Source organism: Portunus trituberculatus, chromosome 18 (genome assembly GCF_017591435.1).
Source record: "Portunus trituberculatus isolate SZX2019 chromosome 18, ASM1759143v1, whole genome shotgun sequence".
NCBI classification, from domain to species: Eukaryota; Metazoa; Arthropoda; class Malacostraca; order Decapoda; family Portunidae; genus Portunus; species Portunus trituberculatus.
This window is the reverse complement of record NC_059272.1, coordinates 12,165,044-12,180,911: the sequence shown is the minus strand read 5'-3', so window position 1 is coordinate 12,180,911 and position 15,868 is coordinate 12,165,044. Positions and strand designations below refer to the sequence as shown.

At 39.1% G+C, this 15,868-nt stretch overlaps 1 protein-coding gene and 1 non-coding gene across 5 annotated transcripts in view; one reads left to right on the top strand and one right to left on the bottom strand.

The window, feature by feature from the left end:
- Positions 1–15,868, top strand: part of LOC123505542 (neuronal acetylcholine receptor subunit alpha-7-like) — a 429,580-nt gene that overhangs the window by 117,644 nt on the left and 296,068 nt on the right. The window lies entirely within an intron of this gene.
- On the bottom strand, positions 8,946–9,018 carry Trnak-uuu. The gene has a single exon. It is a non-coding gene; the product is annotated as a tRNA-Lys (tRNA).

The following is a 15,868-nucleotide window of genomic DNA, read 5'->3' as shown; positions in this document are numbered from 1 at the left end:
TAGGGTTGTTTTTTCGAGAGGTGTTTGAATATTGGTATAGGAAAGAAAACATGGAGATATGTATTATATATAAGACAAGTATAAGAAATTAGTTTAATCTTCTTGGAATGTGTAAAATAAATTTCAGATAGCAATGCAGGGAGAAAAAAATGATTTCTCCTCACTGTTTCATAGAAAAAGTGCCTTTAACATGCAAGCGGCTGAAGAACAATACAGAACAGAACTATCACTATAGGAATATGAGTTTTGTTCTGTACTGCTGAACGCTACCTAGTCGTCAGGCCTCAGATAAGATTATTGTTTACATGATGGTGTTGCTGAGTGCACGTTCAGTTCAAGAAATTTTTTTACATATATACAAAAATGAGAAAATGAATGATCATCTGGATATGATCCCAATGCTGGTCTGGCCACACAATGCTGAAACAAGATAACTTCGCAGACATTGTCAACCTTTTGTTTTGGTGCCACCACTTGAGAAAATATTTCGCACCAGTGTTATCAAATTACATATTTCAAATTTTTGAAGCTGAAAATTTCACCGATGCATGTCATATAAAAAAATAATGCGAATTCTTTTATGTTTTCTATAGTGTGCTCTATAAATCATATCAAATGTGTTTAAAAGTACACTTCATTTGATATCTAGAAGGCAGAATCACACAGATTCCGAGACTGTACTAACGACCAAGTTGAACGTTGAAACAAGAATTAGTTTGTGGCCACGTGGCCTGAGTGGCTAAGTGCTGCTCTCAGGGAAGCATGAGTTCAAAACCAGCAAACATTTTTAGCAAAACAGTCAGCCTGTAACGTGCTGCACACAGGGTGACGGAACTATCCACGATGTGGTAAAAAAAAAAAAAAAAACTGTTCCACGGTTTTTATCACTTTTCTAGACAAAAATCTTGAAACGTCACACGCCATGGCGGCCACCATTAGGATCCAGATGCTGCAAAGATCCATGAAAACTCTCTCAAATCCAGATGAGAGGGCAAGGTAAAAATGCCAACTCCCGGAAGGAGGAGTGCTTAGGGCCACTACCTTGGGGTGGGGAAAGGAGGGGGGGGGGAGCATGAAGCCTCTTTTCCTGCCGCGTCCATCCAAGAGAACCTTCTTGGTTGACGGCAGGTAACAGTCACGTTTCCATTCTACAAATGGTCGCTTTTACTTTTGTTCACATTATTTGTGAGAAAATATCACACACACACACACACACACACACACACACACACACACACACATATATATATATATATATATATATATATATATATATATATATATATATATATATATATATATATATATATATATATATATATATATATATATATATATATATATATATATATATATATATATATATATATATATATATATATATATATATATATATATATATATATATATATATATATATATATATATATATATATATATATATATATATATATACATACAAACACACACACACACAGGCCTATCCGAAGATCGGAAATAATGAGCTCTGAGCTCGTTCCGTAGGGTAACGTCTGGCTGTCTCGTCAGAGACTGCAGCAGATCAAACAGTGAATTACACACACACACACACACACACACACACACACACACACACACACACACACACACACGATATAAGTTAGATTTGGAGAAAGTTGAATTAGATTTATATAACTTCTTTTTATATGCAGTTGATGATATCTGTCGCCATAAAGAACTAATGATAACGGCGACAAGGCCCACGGTGCTAGCGGCTGTCGTGGTGGTGGTGGAGAGTGTGTGGGTGAGAGAGGTGCCATGTCGTTGGCATGGGAAGGGCAGGCCACGGGTAATGGTGAGGAAAGGCAGAATGTTCGACCTTTGCAGTCATTCAAGATGGAAGCGCTTTCTTTTCCTTCTTTCTAAGTTCTTCCTTCCCAATCTCAATAAACCCTCTTGCTTTTCTCTCCTTAGTCGCTTTCTCTACCATCACACCCTTGTCCCGTAGCCTTCGCCTACCCACCATCAGATCCCCGTCCCCTGGGCCTCGTCTGTCTGTCTGCCCCGCCATCACCCCTGCCCGCTAGCCACCCTGTCGAGGGGAGAAAGTAAATTAAACTGATGGGTTGGCAGGCAGGAGGGTGCAGCGCTGGCAGGGAACACCTTCCTTGGGGAGGCAGAATCTTACTTACTGAGTGTACACATCAAGTTTGCCTTACAGTTATTCTGCTGCATACATTTTTTTTTTTTTTATCAAGCTCACTTCTACTTCCCTTCGTTACACGGCTTTTACTTCCAGCCTCCAACTCTCTCTCTCTCTCTCTCTCTCTCTCTCTCTCTCTCTCCATAGTGAGTGCATTATAGTCAAAAGAGGAAATTTGGTTGCAATGTATTGCAAGTTTCCAAGTGGCACTTATCCATCTTTTACTGTTGTGATAATTGTCTACGTATTTATAATGTAACTTTTTTTTCACTTATATATTGACTTATGAAACATTTTGCAATGAGAATTCCCTGAGCATCAACTTTATCTTTTTTGTAACTTTACTGTTGCGACATAAAACTGTGATGTATGGTGAAGGATAAACAAGTTACATGATATCACGAATATATGATGTGTCTCACGTCGAAAGTGAATCTGACTGACAACAGTTACTGAAATTAAACGCCTGTGTGTGTGTGTGTGTGTGTGTGTGTGTGTGTGTGTGTGTGTGTGTGTGTGTGTGTGTGTGTGTGTTTGGGGGAGGGCGGGAGCGGTCTTTGTCTGTCTGTCTATTTGTCCGTGTATCAGTCTGTGTGTGTGTGTGTGTGTGTGTGTGTGTGTGTGTGTGTGTGTGTGTGTGTGTGTGTGTGTGTGTGTGTGTGTGTGTGTATGTGTGTGTGTGTGTGTGTGTGTGTGTGTGTGTGTGTGTGTGTGTGTGTGTGAAGAGAGAGAGAGAGAGAGAGAGAGAGAGAGAGAGAGAGAGAGAGAGAGAGAGAGAGAGAGAGAGAGGGAGGGAGAAAGAGAGAGAGAGAGAGAGAGAGAGAGAGAGAGAGAGAGAGAGAGAGAGAGAGAGAGAGAGAGAGAGAGAGAGAGAGAGAGAGGAGGGAATGGGAATTTAAGTTAAAGAGGCAACGAGAGACACAGAGGAATGGAAAAGGAGAGGAGAGCAGAATGGCGTCCAAACTCCATCATCGATTCACATTTTCGGCACGACGCAAATGGAGAAAAGTACGAAAATATTAAAGAAAAATATATGATAAAATGACCGGAATAATGGAGATACTACCTCACCATCAGGAAAAAATACATTCTCTCTCTCTCTCTCTCTCTCTCTCTCTCTCTTCTCCTCTCTCGGAATACAATGAGTGCAAGGAAGAGGAAACGAAGGATGGGGGATGTGGAATGCTCGAGGAACAGAAACAAAGGGAGGTAGAAATGAAATTTGTGAAGAACGAAAGGAAATAATTAAAAGTGTAAAGAGAGGAAATCTGAGATGGAAAAACGGGGAAAATATTTTGCAGCATGAAGGGAAAGATACATTAAGAATATACTCTGGAGATAAGAGAATTAAGAACAGGAAATGGAAGGTGAAAAGTAAATAACTCAAATGGGAGAGAATATAGTAAAAGAGGAGAGATAAAGGAAACGCAGGTCATTATACAGGAAAATGTGAAATATAGCAGCATAAAATGTGTGTGTGTGTGTGTGTGTGTGTGTGTGTGTGAGAGAGAGAGAGAGAGAGAGAGAGAGAGAGAGAGAGAGAGAGAGAGAGAGAGAGAGAGAGAGAGAATGACTGGGAGGGTAGAGAGACGCTAATGGAAGAACTATGACTGCTCCTACTAAAGCAGCTGGTGTTTACTGTGCTGCTTCTACCACTACCATTACCACTACCACTTCTACTACTACTACTTCTACTACCACCACCACCACCACCACCACTACTACTACTACTACTACTACTACTACTACTACTACCACTAGGTATTTACTGTGCTGCTTCTACCACCACCATTACTACTACTACTACTACTACTACTACTATTACTACTACTATTACTACTACTACTACTGCCACTAAAGAGTCGGTATACAGCCAGATTCAAGATTCTAAGTTAACTTCTCCGTATGGTGGCGATGGTAAGGGCCAATTGTGTGAGTAGCCATGTTAAGAAACAATAACTCCTTTCACACAATGAACGTCAATTCTCATAGCCAGAAACACACCAGAAAATATATCTAGAGAAGCAGGCTTTACGAACCCTGCCAAAGGTCCTGGAAGCTGTACAGGGTAATATGTTTGCTTTAGATTTTTTGTACATATAATTAAGAGATTGCTAATGAAATCACATGATGCTGACATAAGAGAAGAATGATTTAATATATACAATATCTTGTTGTATCAGTTTGAACATATATTTTTTTATCTGTATTCTAAAAGATGAACATCAAATGAAAAAAAAGTTAAATGTAAGTCCTTTAGATATTACCGAATATATCAAAACACTCATATTGGTTGCTTTGAAGGCTATCTTATTCCAACTTCGAAGACAACACTGCTTAGTAGCAACACCAATTCACCACAACGTCTGGTCTGACGTTCCTTGATATAGATAATGTGTGATCATTTCTATGCATAATTTCTAACTGTATTTAATTTGTGAGACGTTCACATATTTTCCCGTCTCTGCTTCAAGTGAAGCTCTTCTAATTTAAACTCTTCCTTCATTCTTCATTCCCTACTGTAGAAGCTTGGTGGAAATTTGATATAGGAGACTGACGGACTACTGAAGCGTCTGTCGAGCGTGTTATCTATTATAATTTTCTTTTTAAACTTAATTAATCTGAAGCTTCATTCGGAGTTACGTAGATCAAATGACTTCATAGTCATACGTAGACTGAGCAATCATTGTACTTGTTCGTATAAATAAAACAACTAATTTCTTGAATGCATTCCTTTCTCTTCTGATCAACGGAAAGTAAAACCAACTTTCTGTGGTATATAGATAAGTCGACTTCAAGGCGCCACACGAGCACCACCTTCATGAGCACAACCTTCATGGAAAAAGTTGCGTCACAATTCTGGCGCCACGACCAATAGCATTCCGTGGCTGTCACTCAAACCATATTTTTCCCTTCGCCTCTGGATTATTCCCTGTCAAGGCTCGACTGTTTTTGTAGGCAGATTGGATTTTTATTGAGTTTCGAGTGGGGAAGCAATATTCCCTCCACAGAACAATCACGGAGATTTCTTTTGGCTGGAATTATTTTCAAAAATTTCCTTGAAAAACTGTATTTCGAGGTAAGATTTTAATCTCTCTGATTTCCATGTAAGTTCGACATCACTTTAAGATTAGGAAAAAAGTACTGTTTGTCTGCTTATTACTCAATAAGAGTGAAGTACAACGGAAAAGAAACAATCATCATCCCGTCATATCCATCCATCTCCAAGCAAATACCTGCCTACTGGGCTGCCTTACATCCAACGCACCAGACTGTTCCTCTGAGCCATTGTAATCTTACACGAATTCAATGAAAGCTATACCGTGGTTATGCTCACAAATAATAAGTGCCTGCGTTTGTGAATCAAATATCGACAAAACTTCATACGAACCAATAGGAATTACAAATTAAGTTGGCCAAGGTAACCCGCTCCATCATTTATTATTCAAGCATTAAGTGGAGTATGACATTGTTCTGAAACTTACATTGTAACTCCTTTTCTGTTTTACGAGAGGTAATGAACAACAGGGTCTTGTGACCGCTTAATTATACTTTATTTTTCAGTACAGGCTCTTAATTTACAAAGTTTCGCTTTGCCGTTCTGAGAAAGCTGAACACACGTTACTTTCATCATATTGTAGTAGAAGGAAAAATTAACGAAACAGTATCACGGCTATCAAAGTCAAAATTGAATATATGCGATAAACTGCTGCTCGGCGACTGAAAGTTACTGGAATGCAATATCCTTGGTGTTCCATAAGTGGAGTCATTTTAGCCCAGTCTGACCCTGCGACCGCAAGACTTACAATGACGTTCCCCTAACCAATCCCCACTCCTCGCGAGTATCCCCAGTAAATTAAGAGTCCTTCCGCCAATATAACTGTGGCTTCTCTCCTTCTTCCCCTTATGACCCAGAAAGATATCCCCTTCCTCAGCCTGTCGCATCTCTGTCTCTTTGTGTCTCAATGTGATGCCCCTCTGTTCTCTTTGTGATTCAGTGTGATGTCTCTTTCCATTACTCTCCTCAGGCCGCAGCGCACCATCCCTTCGCCACTCCATCTTGTGACTAACCATGTCGCCTGCCTTATGTGGCCCCGCGTGTTCACTTCCTTCCCTCGTGAACCAGCGCGAGATCCCACCACCTTTCCCCTTTAACCCTTCTTTACGTGACCTATTGTGGCACCCTCCCCTTTCTGCTGCAGTATGACGTCTCTTTCCTCTTGTAGCGCAACGTCGCACTTTTCGCATTTGTGACGTGCTGTGACGCCCTTCATTCCGTGGCGCCTACTCTGAACCTACGAGAGTGGAATATAATATTTAGTGAACGCTATTTCGCGAGCCGAAATGCAGGTGAATCAAGCCAAGTTCCATCCCTCCCGTGTCCTTTTTTTGCCCCAAGGGTCAGGTATTGTTTGGCGGGACCCTTCCCTCAACACACCATCCGCAAGCCTCTTTCCATCGAGCCCAACCCGGTTTTCACCCTCGCCGTCCTTTCCCCCTCTTGCACCATTCCGTTGCCTCCCCGTCATTCTCCCTTTTCCCTTCCAGTTCCATCATCCTATCCTTCGTCCTGTCTTTCCCTGTCTGTCTGCTTGTCTCTTTTTTTATCCGTTTATGCCTGTTATCTTGTCATTTTTCTTCGTTGTCTGTCTGTCTTGTCTTTCTGCATATCTGTCTTGTCTATCTGTCGGTCTCCCAACTGTCTATTGATCTTCTTTCTCAAGGTGCAAGACTTTCACAGCTAGGGTTTTATTGCGATCTTTCCATTTTTCGTCCTTCATTTCTTTATATAGATTACTTTTAGGTATTTTACATATTATGGGTCACAACATGATTAATCATATTTTTCTAGACATAACTATGCGTCACTAAGGGAGAACATTGACCCGATATAGTCAATGTAATAATTATGGTCTCTGCTTGCAAAGAAATGTGGGACTGTTACTTCAATAAACTAATTATAATCAATTGTACCCAGCCACTATTGGGTTAAAGGCATTGAAAATAAAATCCAGTATTCCTTTCTTTCTTAGAGGTGCCTCGAAATCATGTCTCATCCTTGCACTACAACGCGTGATTGATGTAAAGAACCCGCAATACTACAACAAAAAGGGTCTTCGAATACACTCGTGAAGAATAATATTGAAGTTCTTCGTCGCCTTTTTGCAGATATTTACACATACACTATACGCTATATAAAGACTGGTGTAGCGGTATGAAGTGCGTCCCTCTTCCATGGCCCTTGACACGTTTTTTTTTTATGTGAATTTGAATTACATTCAACTTCTTACTTATCGCCTTATCATGCAACTACGCCAGTAAAGTTGGTAATCGGCGCAGTTGTGTAAAGACGCTATACTTACATAATTTGTCTGGCTGTGCACTTTTTGGCTGTCTGTTTGTGCACTGTTGGCTGTTTGGCTGTGCACTGTTGACACTCTGGTTGGATGTCATGTGTGTCTTGTCTAATATCCAAGTGTTTGGATTCATATATCCAACTATGCTGACTTCGCGTCTGATCATGGCTCGTGATAGTTACACTTCATCGTAATATTGATGAACATAAAACAGTACTAAATATTGTTTAACAACCTTATAATGACTTCCACATCTGTGTTAAACTATACAGCATCTTACTGAATACAATGATAATGAAAAAGGTGACTCCAAAGAGTGTCACGGAACAATGTGAACGTCATTATGAGAAAATATATCGCATTGTATGCTGGCATTATACGAGTACATACATTAAGGCTAGTAATACATATTCCCATGCTGCTCATATACACACACAAACATAATATATATATAAATACATACAAAATGTAATAGGAATGAGTAAACTATTGGTAGTCAAAATTAACTAAAACATCCAGAAACGCGAGGTTAGGTAGTTTGCTGAGTTCACTTCCGATCCCACTATTGGCTACTCCACAGAACTCATACAAGGTAACCCATACACCTTTACTATGAAAAATAATATCAGTGATAACAAAAACAATAATGATAACAATATCAACAACAACAACAGCAATAATAATATTAATAATAATAATAATAATAGTAATAATAATAATAATAACAATAATAATAATGATAATAATAATAATAAAAATAATATGATAATAATAATAATAGCAACAACAACAGTAATAAATATAAAAAAACACGCTGAAAAAGTAAGATTAATATATATATATATATATATATATATATATATATATATATATATATATATATATATATATATATATATATATATATATATGAAAGTTTGAGGATGCTACGAGGGTTACACTTAGCAGTCCCTGTATTAACATACCTAACCATATCCACCTATCACTCTCCCATCCATGTATTTGTTTAGCCTGGTACAAAGCTTTCTATTGACTTAGTACTAACAACCTGATTACTGAGTCCTTTCCATTCATCAACCACTCTATTAAGAGAACCAGTTCCCATTTCCTTATCAAACCTAAAATTTTCAAGCTTGAGCCCATTATTTATGATTCTATCCTGGTTACTCATACAAAGAATTTTGCTTATTGCCTCTCTTGTTATAACAACTATACCACTTAAATACTTGTATCAGGTATCCTCTTAACCTACGTTTCTCTTTGAAATGCAAATTTAACAGCTTCAATCTCGCTTCGTAGGGAATATGTCTAATCCCTGCATCCTTTCAGTCATTTCTCTGCAATGATTCTAATAGAATATATCATTCCGATAATGTGGAACCATAACTATACAGCATAAAACTTCACGCCCGAACAGGGACTCGAACCCTGGACCGTTAGGTTAAAAGCCTAACGCTCTACCGACTGAGCTATCCGGGCCATACAAATAATGAACATTATATATTTAATAAATCAATAGTATCGCTCATGAACTCTTGGATATTTATATAAGATGATATTAGTTCTATCAAAGATGACACTGAAAATAAAACAACACAAAACGAATTCATCTGAGACGTCAGCAACATGGGAATTATAACGCACAACAAAGAAGTATAAAATTTAGGTTGTATAGTATAATCGTCATTCATACGGCGATTATCATTCCAAAGACATGAAATAGGGAATACATGAGGTTAGACCATAAAGATAGCAATACCATACCTGTCAAGTCTTACGGTTTTTGAGCAAGTCTTACGTAATTTCTGATTTTCAATTTTTACGGCGTAAGCTTAAAATCTTGTTTTTTCCTCCATATGCGATGTGTGTGTGTGTGTGTGTGTGTGTGTGTGTGTGTGTGTGTGTGTGTTTTATTATCTATTGTAATGTGTTTGTTTTAAATAATTTGAAATAAATTGCAATGATAAAAGGCTTTTTTTTTTTTCACTTCACGCTCCAACGGCTTGGCAGTTCTTGGGCATGTCTTCCTTTTCTTATGGCTTACTTACCGTTTTATATACAAACTTACTGTTTCTAACACAAATTCTTACAACACACCACAGCAGCTTGACAGGTATGCAACACTGGAGCCACCGTACATTTCCTCGCTTCCATGTCTCTCCGTCCCTCTGGCTGTCGCTCACTCGCCAATTTCAAATATCACAGGAATCTTAGACCAGCAGAGGAATAATTTCGTATATAGAATATCTTAAATCAAAGTGGCCTGATTTTCTTGCTTATTTGTGGAATTAACTAAATGAATCTGGCTAGTGTAGGCGTGACCGTGGCGAATATGTTGTACTACATTATTTTTACATGCCGAGAATATTGATTGCCTGAATCTCAAGACAAGGAAATGAGAGATGTTGCTAGTATTTCTCCACATTGTATAAGGATGGGTCAGTATTAACCTTCCTCGGCATTATGAGACCATGGGTTATAAGCGGAGTGCAAAACTCTTCGTGATGCCTAGAATAATCGGATTGTGGAAATTAAGACAGAAAGTTTAAACGCAGGGTCAGCGGAGTCACGTGGTTACCACAGCTGTAGCCTTGAACCTCATCACTGATCTTAATGTCGCTCAATATCAACCCCCTGTCTAGAAACCCTAACTAAGGCTAGGGCCTTATTTAGCAGCGGCAGCATGAGAACAAAGACGGAGTCAGCGTCGCCTGGCCACACCTGCATTGCTGATTACCTTGACGAAAGTATTGACCAAAGAATGAATATGTGACATATTGACCCTTTTTGTCGCGGAACCGTGGATTCAGATAATATGAAAGCACACTACATCACTTGCTAGTCTCTTTACCATGCCGCTGATGAGTGTACAGGGAAGAGCTACGATGTTGTAGATGAATGACAAACACATATTTCCTCAGCCAGCTGCAAAGGAGTCTACCTATAACACTGATAAAATAGCGCAGTTCACCATCACCAGGAGCCCAGACTCTCACCACTCACCATGCATCACAACACTTTACACTACCAGCACCATTTATGAAAACAGCAAAATGGAAGCACCACCACCAGCACCACAAAAGCGCCACCTTTACGTGGACAAGCACTAGAGCTACTGTCGTCCCGCGAACCCATTATCATTAGCACCACCACCATCACTAACTCCACTGCCAACATATTTCACGTATTTTCTTCTGCTGCGATAAATGGCTTGAGATTTAACAGACGCTGGACCAAATGCTGGGTTCACCGTAGATTTCAAATAGCACCATTTAATTAAAGTTTTCGTACAGAAAGGACATATGAAAAGGCATTCCAATAACTCTTGAATATTTGGACGAAGGATATTTCTCTTTTTCATTTTCATTCACTCCTCAAGATCTGATTCTGTATCTCTATTCAATTCATCAAGGAAAAAAAAATTCATATAAAAGTGTGAGTCTGGAGGGGGGTATTGCCTGTATCATGGAGGCCAGCCTAGGGGGACAAAATGGATGAAAAGAAAAAAAAAAATAGATAAAAATCTGCCACACACACACACACACAGAGAGAGAGAGAGAGAGAGAGAGAGAGAGAGAGAGAGAGAGAGAGAGAGAGAGAGAGAGAGAGAGAGAGAGGCTAAATTATTATTTTTTTTTATGTCTTTATCCTCCTCTTCGAAGATCGTTCACGTCGTAGGCAAGATGAAATATATTCCGTTTATCATGATTAAGGAAAGAACGATATGGAAATGAAACCTGAAAGTTTCCTTAATTTTTCTCTTACTTTTCCTTCACACAAAGTAATGTTCCCAGTTCTTTACCACATGCCTCCAAAGAGGTGCACTGTATCATAATTTTCTTTTCATCCTCTTACCTTGCAAAACTACATTTATTACACACATTGTCTCCGGAGTGCATTGCTATCATATGTTTTCATTTATTTTTCATATATTTGATGTGAAGAAGTAGACTCAATACTAATCGTTGCACGTAATTCTTTATAATAACATTCTGGTTTCTGATGAATGCGTATCTATGACACACAGATTAATCCCGTGCATTGTTTTGTTTATTGAGATTATTAATGTATAAATAACCGGTAATTTCCCCAAAAGTTTAACATTAATCTGATTAATACTTCTATCCCAGATTATCGGTTACTGCCTCTTAATGAAAGAAAAAAAAAATGGTAGATATATAAAGAAAAAGCATTTCAGGAATGAACTTTTGGCAATCACTTCTTAAGAGAAAACAAATGAAAACAAACAAAGAAAAAAACATTAGCTTATAAGTAAAAAAAAGCATATCAATGACCACGCCGCCTCCAAAGCAAAGAAAGAGAAAAACATGTTATGACGAAGAAATTAGTTGGTCTCGCACCATCCCCAGTGACCAGTGGCACGCCCGCCGCGCCTGTCCTCTCATCACTCATTCCAATCACCATCAACACAATTCTGCATCATTAAGGTCCATTTTTCATATCGTCATCCCGTAATTGATAACTGATGCAATGTATAAATTCCCGCTCCACAGTTTGTTTAATTTTCCGGTCGCTGTATTTACACTTCAAGCTATAATGATATTCAAGCTTAATTTTTTGTTTGGGTTTGCTTTGTATTTATTAATTTACATCGTATACTAATTGCGTGTGGTTGGAATTGCGCTCTCTCTCTCTCTCTCTCTCTCTCTCTCTCTCTCTCTCCCCACTACAGATCCTCCGTTACACTATCATTCTACTTCTAATCTTGACAAGAAATAATTCCGATAATTTCTAACAAGACTTCGTGGGAAGGCAAAAATTCAAAATATACAACATGCTAAAAAGCATGAAATTCTTTGACACAAACAGATTTCTGAACACGTAAAAGAAAAAAAGAAAAAAAATCCAGTGGAGCAAATAACATAAAAGCACCAAAAATATAAAACCACATGCAGGACCAAGAATCCCTGCCATCTAACATATGGCGGCACCAGATACTAACTTTAACATACGAGAAATGAGAAATCCTGGAATTTCCTCTCTCTCTCTCTCTCTCTCTCTCTCTCTCTCTCTCTCTCTCTCTCTCTCTCTCTCTCTCTCTCTCTCTCTCTCTGTCTCTGTCTCTGTCTCTCTCTCTCTCTCTCTCTCTCTCTCTCTCTCTCTCTCTCCCTCCAGAAATGCCTAGGTTATCGCGATCCCGAAGGTATTTCAATTTACTTTCTTCTATATTGCTGACCTCTTTTGCTCCCTCTCCTCTACCTACTGCACCTATCATCTGTTATGTCCACCTGCACACACACACACACACACACACACACACACACACACACACACACACACACACACACACACACACACACGTTCATGCAGTCATACAATATCATTAACATCTCATAATTTACTCTCTTCCTTGCTTCCTTCTCCCATTCCCTATCATCTGCATACTTAACTGCACTATCAAGCAAACTACTACCCACTAGCATATCCCTGGAAATGACACTAATACATGTGCACCGTCCCTTCAACCTCCTTCCCTTAATTCCAGTCTCGTCCTCCTGTCAACCCTTCGTTTCGGTTTCAGTGCTGCGGGAGCGTCGTAACTAGTTGAAATTTTTGCGCATCTCTGACTTTTCTCATTTTATTAACTTTCTAAAGCTTTTCTCGACTTTCCAACTCGTAAGAAGTAAAAAAAAGAAAAGTTGTCTCATTCCTCTTGAGTCAACATCTCTCTCTCGGCTAGCGCAGGACGCCATTATCATGTCTGGATGTACCACGTGGACTTCGTTACTCTAAGTTCAGTTTCGCTCTTATTACCTTCCCGACAATTTCTCTCTCTCTCTCTCTCTCTCTCTCTCTCTCTCTCTCTCTCTCTCTCTCTCTCTCTCTCTCTTCAATAAACATAATTTTTGCTATTAACGGTAATCAATGTGATTGATAATTGGAGAATGCAGGAGAAGCTACACAGATCATGTCCATCAGAGTCGGATTGTTCGTACTAAAGTGTTATTACTTATTCACAGTGCGAGAGAGAGAGAGAGAGAGAGAGAGAGAGAGAGAGAGAGAGAGAGAGAGAGAGAGAGAGAGAGAGAGAGAGAGAGAGAGAGAGAGAGAGAGAGAGAGAATATTTTTGTTTCTATTTTGCATAGCTACCTTTTTCTTATGTTTGAGTCCGTATTCTGAACAACGATCACATCTGTACTGAGGCGGCTGGATCGCGTTTAGAGGTCAGCTTCCAAGGTTGCCTTGGAAACAAAATCTTAAAACTCTATGACAAACACTGTGAGAAACTCCAATCATTGGTTTATATGTCTCCAGGGAGATGTGGCCATCTAAACGTTGCAGAGAAACTCGACCTTCAAGTGCATCCAAATGATTTAGATGGTAAACTGGAAAAAATCATAGGACACAATTGATAAAACGTTTTAAAATACACTTTAAATTTTATAAGATATCTGATGTATTGTTTATAAGCCTTGACTATAATGACTCTGATTTAATTTTATTAACGATTTTATATTAATTCGCGAGTCAATATATGTCTTAATATAATGCATTGCAGTCTACGATCTTGGCTTTGAGGTGTGTGTGTGTGTGTGTGTGTGTGTGTGTGTGTGTGTGTGTGTGTGTGTGTGTGTGTGTGTGTGTGTGTGTGTGTGTAATTCACCTCCTCGGTCGTCTGCTGGTCACCCAGCCAGTCTTCCCCATTACGGAGCGAGCTCAGAGCACATAGACCGATCTTCAGGTAGGACTGAGACCACATCAACACACAACACACCGGGAAAGCGAGGCCACAACTCCTCGAGTTACATCCCGTACATATTTACTATGTGTGTGTGTGTGTGTGTGTGTGTGTGTGTGTGTGTGTGTGTGTGTGTGTGTGTGTGTGTGTGTGTGTGTGTGTGTGTAAAATTCAAGTAACCAGGACCTGATGAAATGTATCCCACAATACTTAAGGAATGCAAGGAGGTCGTCAGTGAGTCGTTAGCATCGGTCTTTAGGATGTCACAAGAATAAAATGAGGTTTTGATAATGTGCAGGCAAGCCAGTGTTGTACCAAAATTTAAGAAGAGAAATAAAACTCTAACGTCTAATTATAGACCTGTCACCTTAACCTTAATTGTAAGTAAATTAATTGAGTCAAAAATAGCGAAGAACATTAGGAAGCATCTAGACAAACATAGCTTGATTAATGACTCTCGGCATGGCCTTACGAAGGGAAAGTCGTGCTCTACAAACGTGTTGAGTTTTATTGTAGAGTTCATAAGGCGGCAGATAATGGTGATAGTGATCACATCGTATACTTGGATTTTAGTAAAGCATTTAATAAAGTACCACATCAGAGGCTCTTGAGAAAGGTTAGGACACACTGGATAGAGGGAAAAAGGTTAGGCTGGATCAAGTCGTGCATGGTTAGGCGATCTGCGGCAGTGTTGTTATAAACGGCTCTAATTCCGAGTGGGGCCAAGTAATTAGCAGGGTGTCACTGGAATAAGTTTTAGAGCCAATGTTTTTTAAATATATATTAATGATTTGGATAGTGGAATTAGTACTGATATTGGCAGATCTGCGGATGACACAAAGATAGCTAGATTGTGATTAGGTCAGATTCGGATGCTATCGCCTTGCAGGTAAATGTAAATGGGATGAGTGAATGAGCAGACAGATGGTAAATGCAGTTTAACATTAACAAATATAAAGTACTGAACGTAGGTAGAGGAAATCCACACAGTAAGCACACAATAAACAACGAAGCCCTGGTAGGTTCAGAATATGAAAAATATTTAAGAGTTATAGTTAGCTCTGATCTTGGTCTAAGAAAGCAATGCAGAGAGGCTAGAAAATAAGGCATAAAAGGTACTCATTTATTTTTAGGAGTGTTAAAAGTAGAAATACCGAAGTAATATCAAAGTTATACTTGGCGCTGGTCAGTCCACATCTAGATTATGTTGCACAGTTCTGGTCCCCACATTATATGAAGGATATAGGTCTATCAGAATCAGTGCAAAGGAGGATGTCTAAAAGGATTCAGGGGGTGAGAGATAATTCCTACGAATCTAAATTGAAGATACTAAATTTGCATTCCTTTGAGAGACATACTAGGTTAAGAGGGGACCTGATAGAAGTAATTAAGTAGTATAGGGGTTATAACAAAGAGGATATGAGCAAAGTTCTTAGGATCAGTAGCCAGGATAGAACCAGAAATAATGGGTTCAAAATTGAGAAATTCAGGTTTAGAAAAGAAATGGGAAGGAACTGACTCTCTAACAGAGTGGTTGATGAATGGAACGGACTGAGTAATCATGTTGTTAGTGCCGAGTCAGTAGGGAACTTTACAAGATTAGACGAATTTATGGATGAAGATGATAGG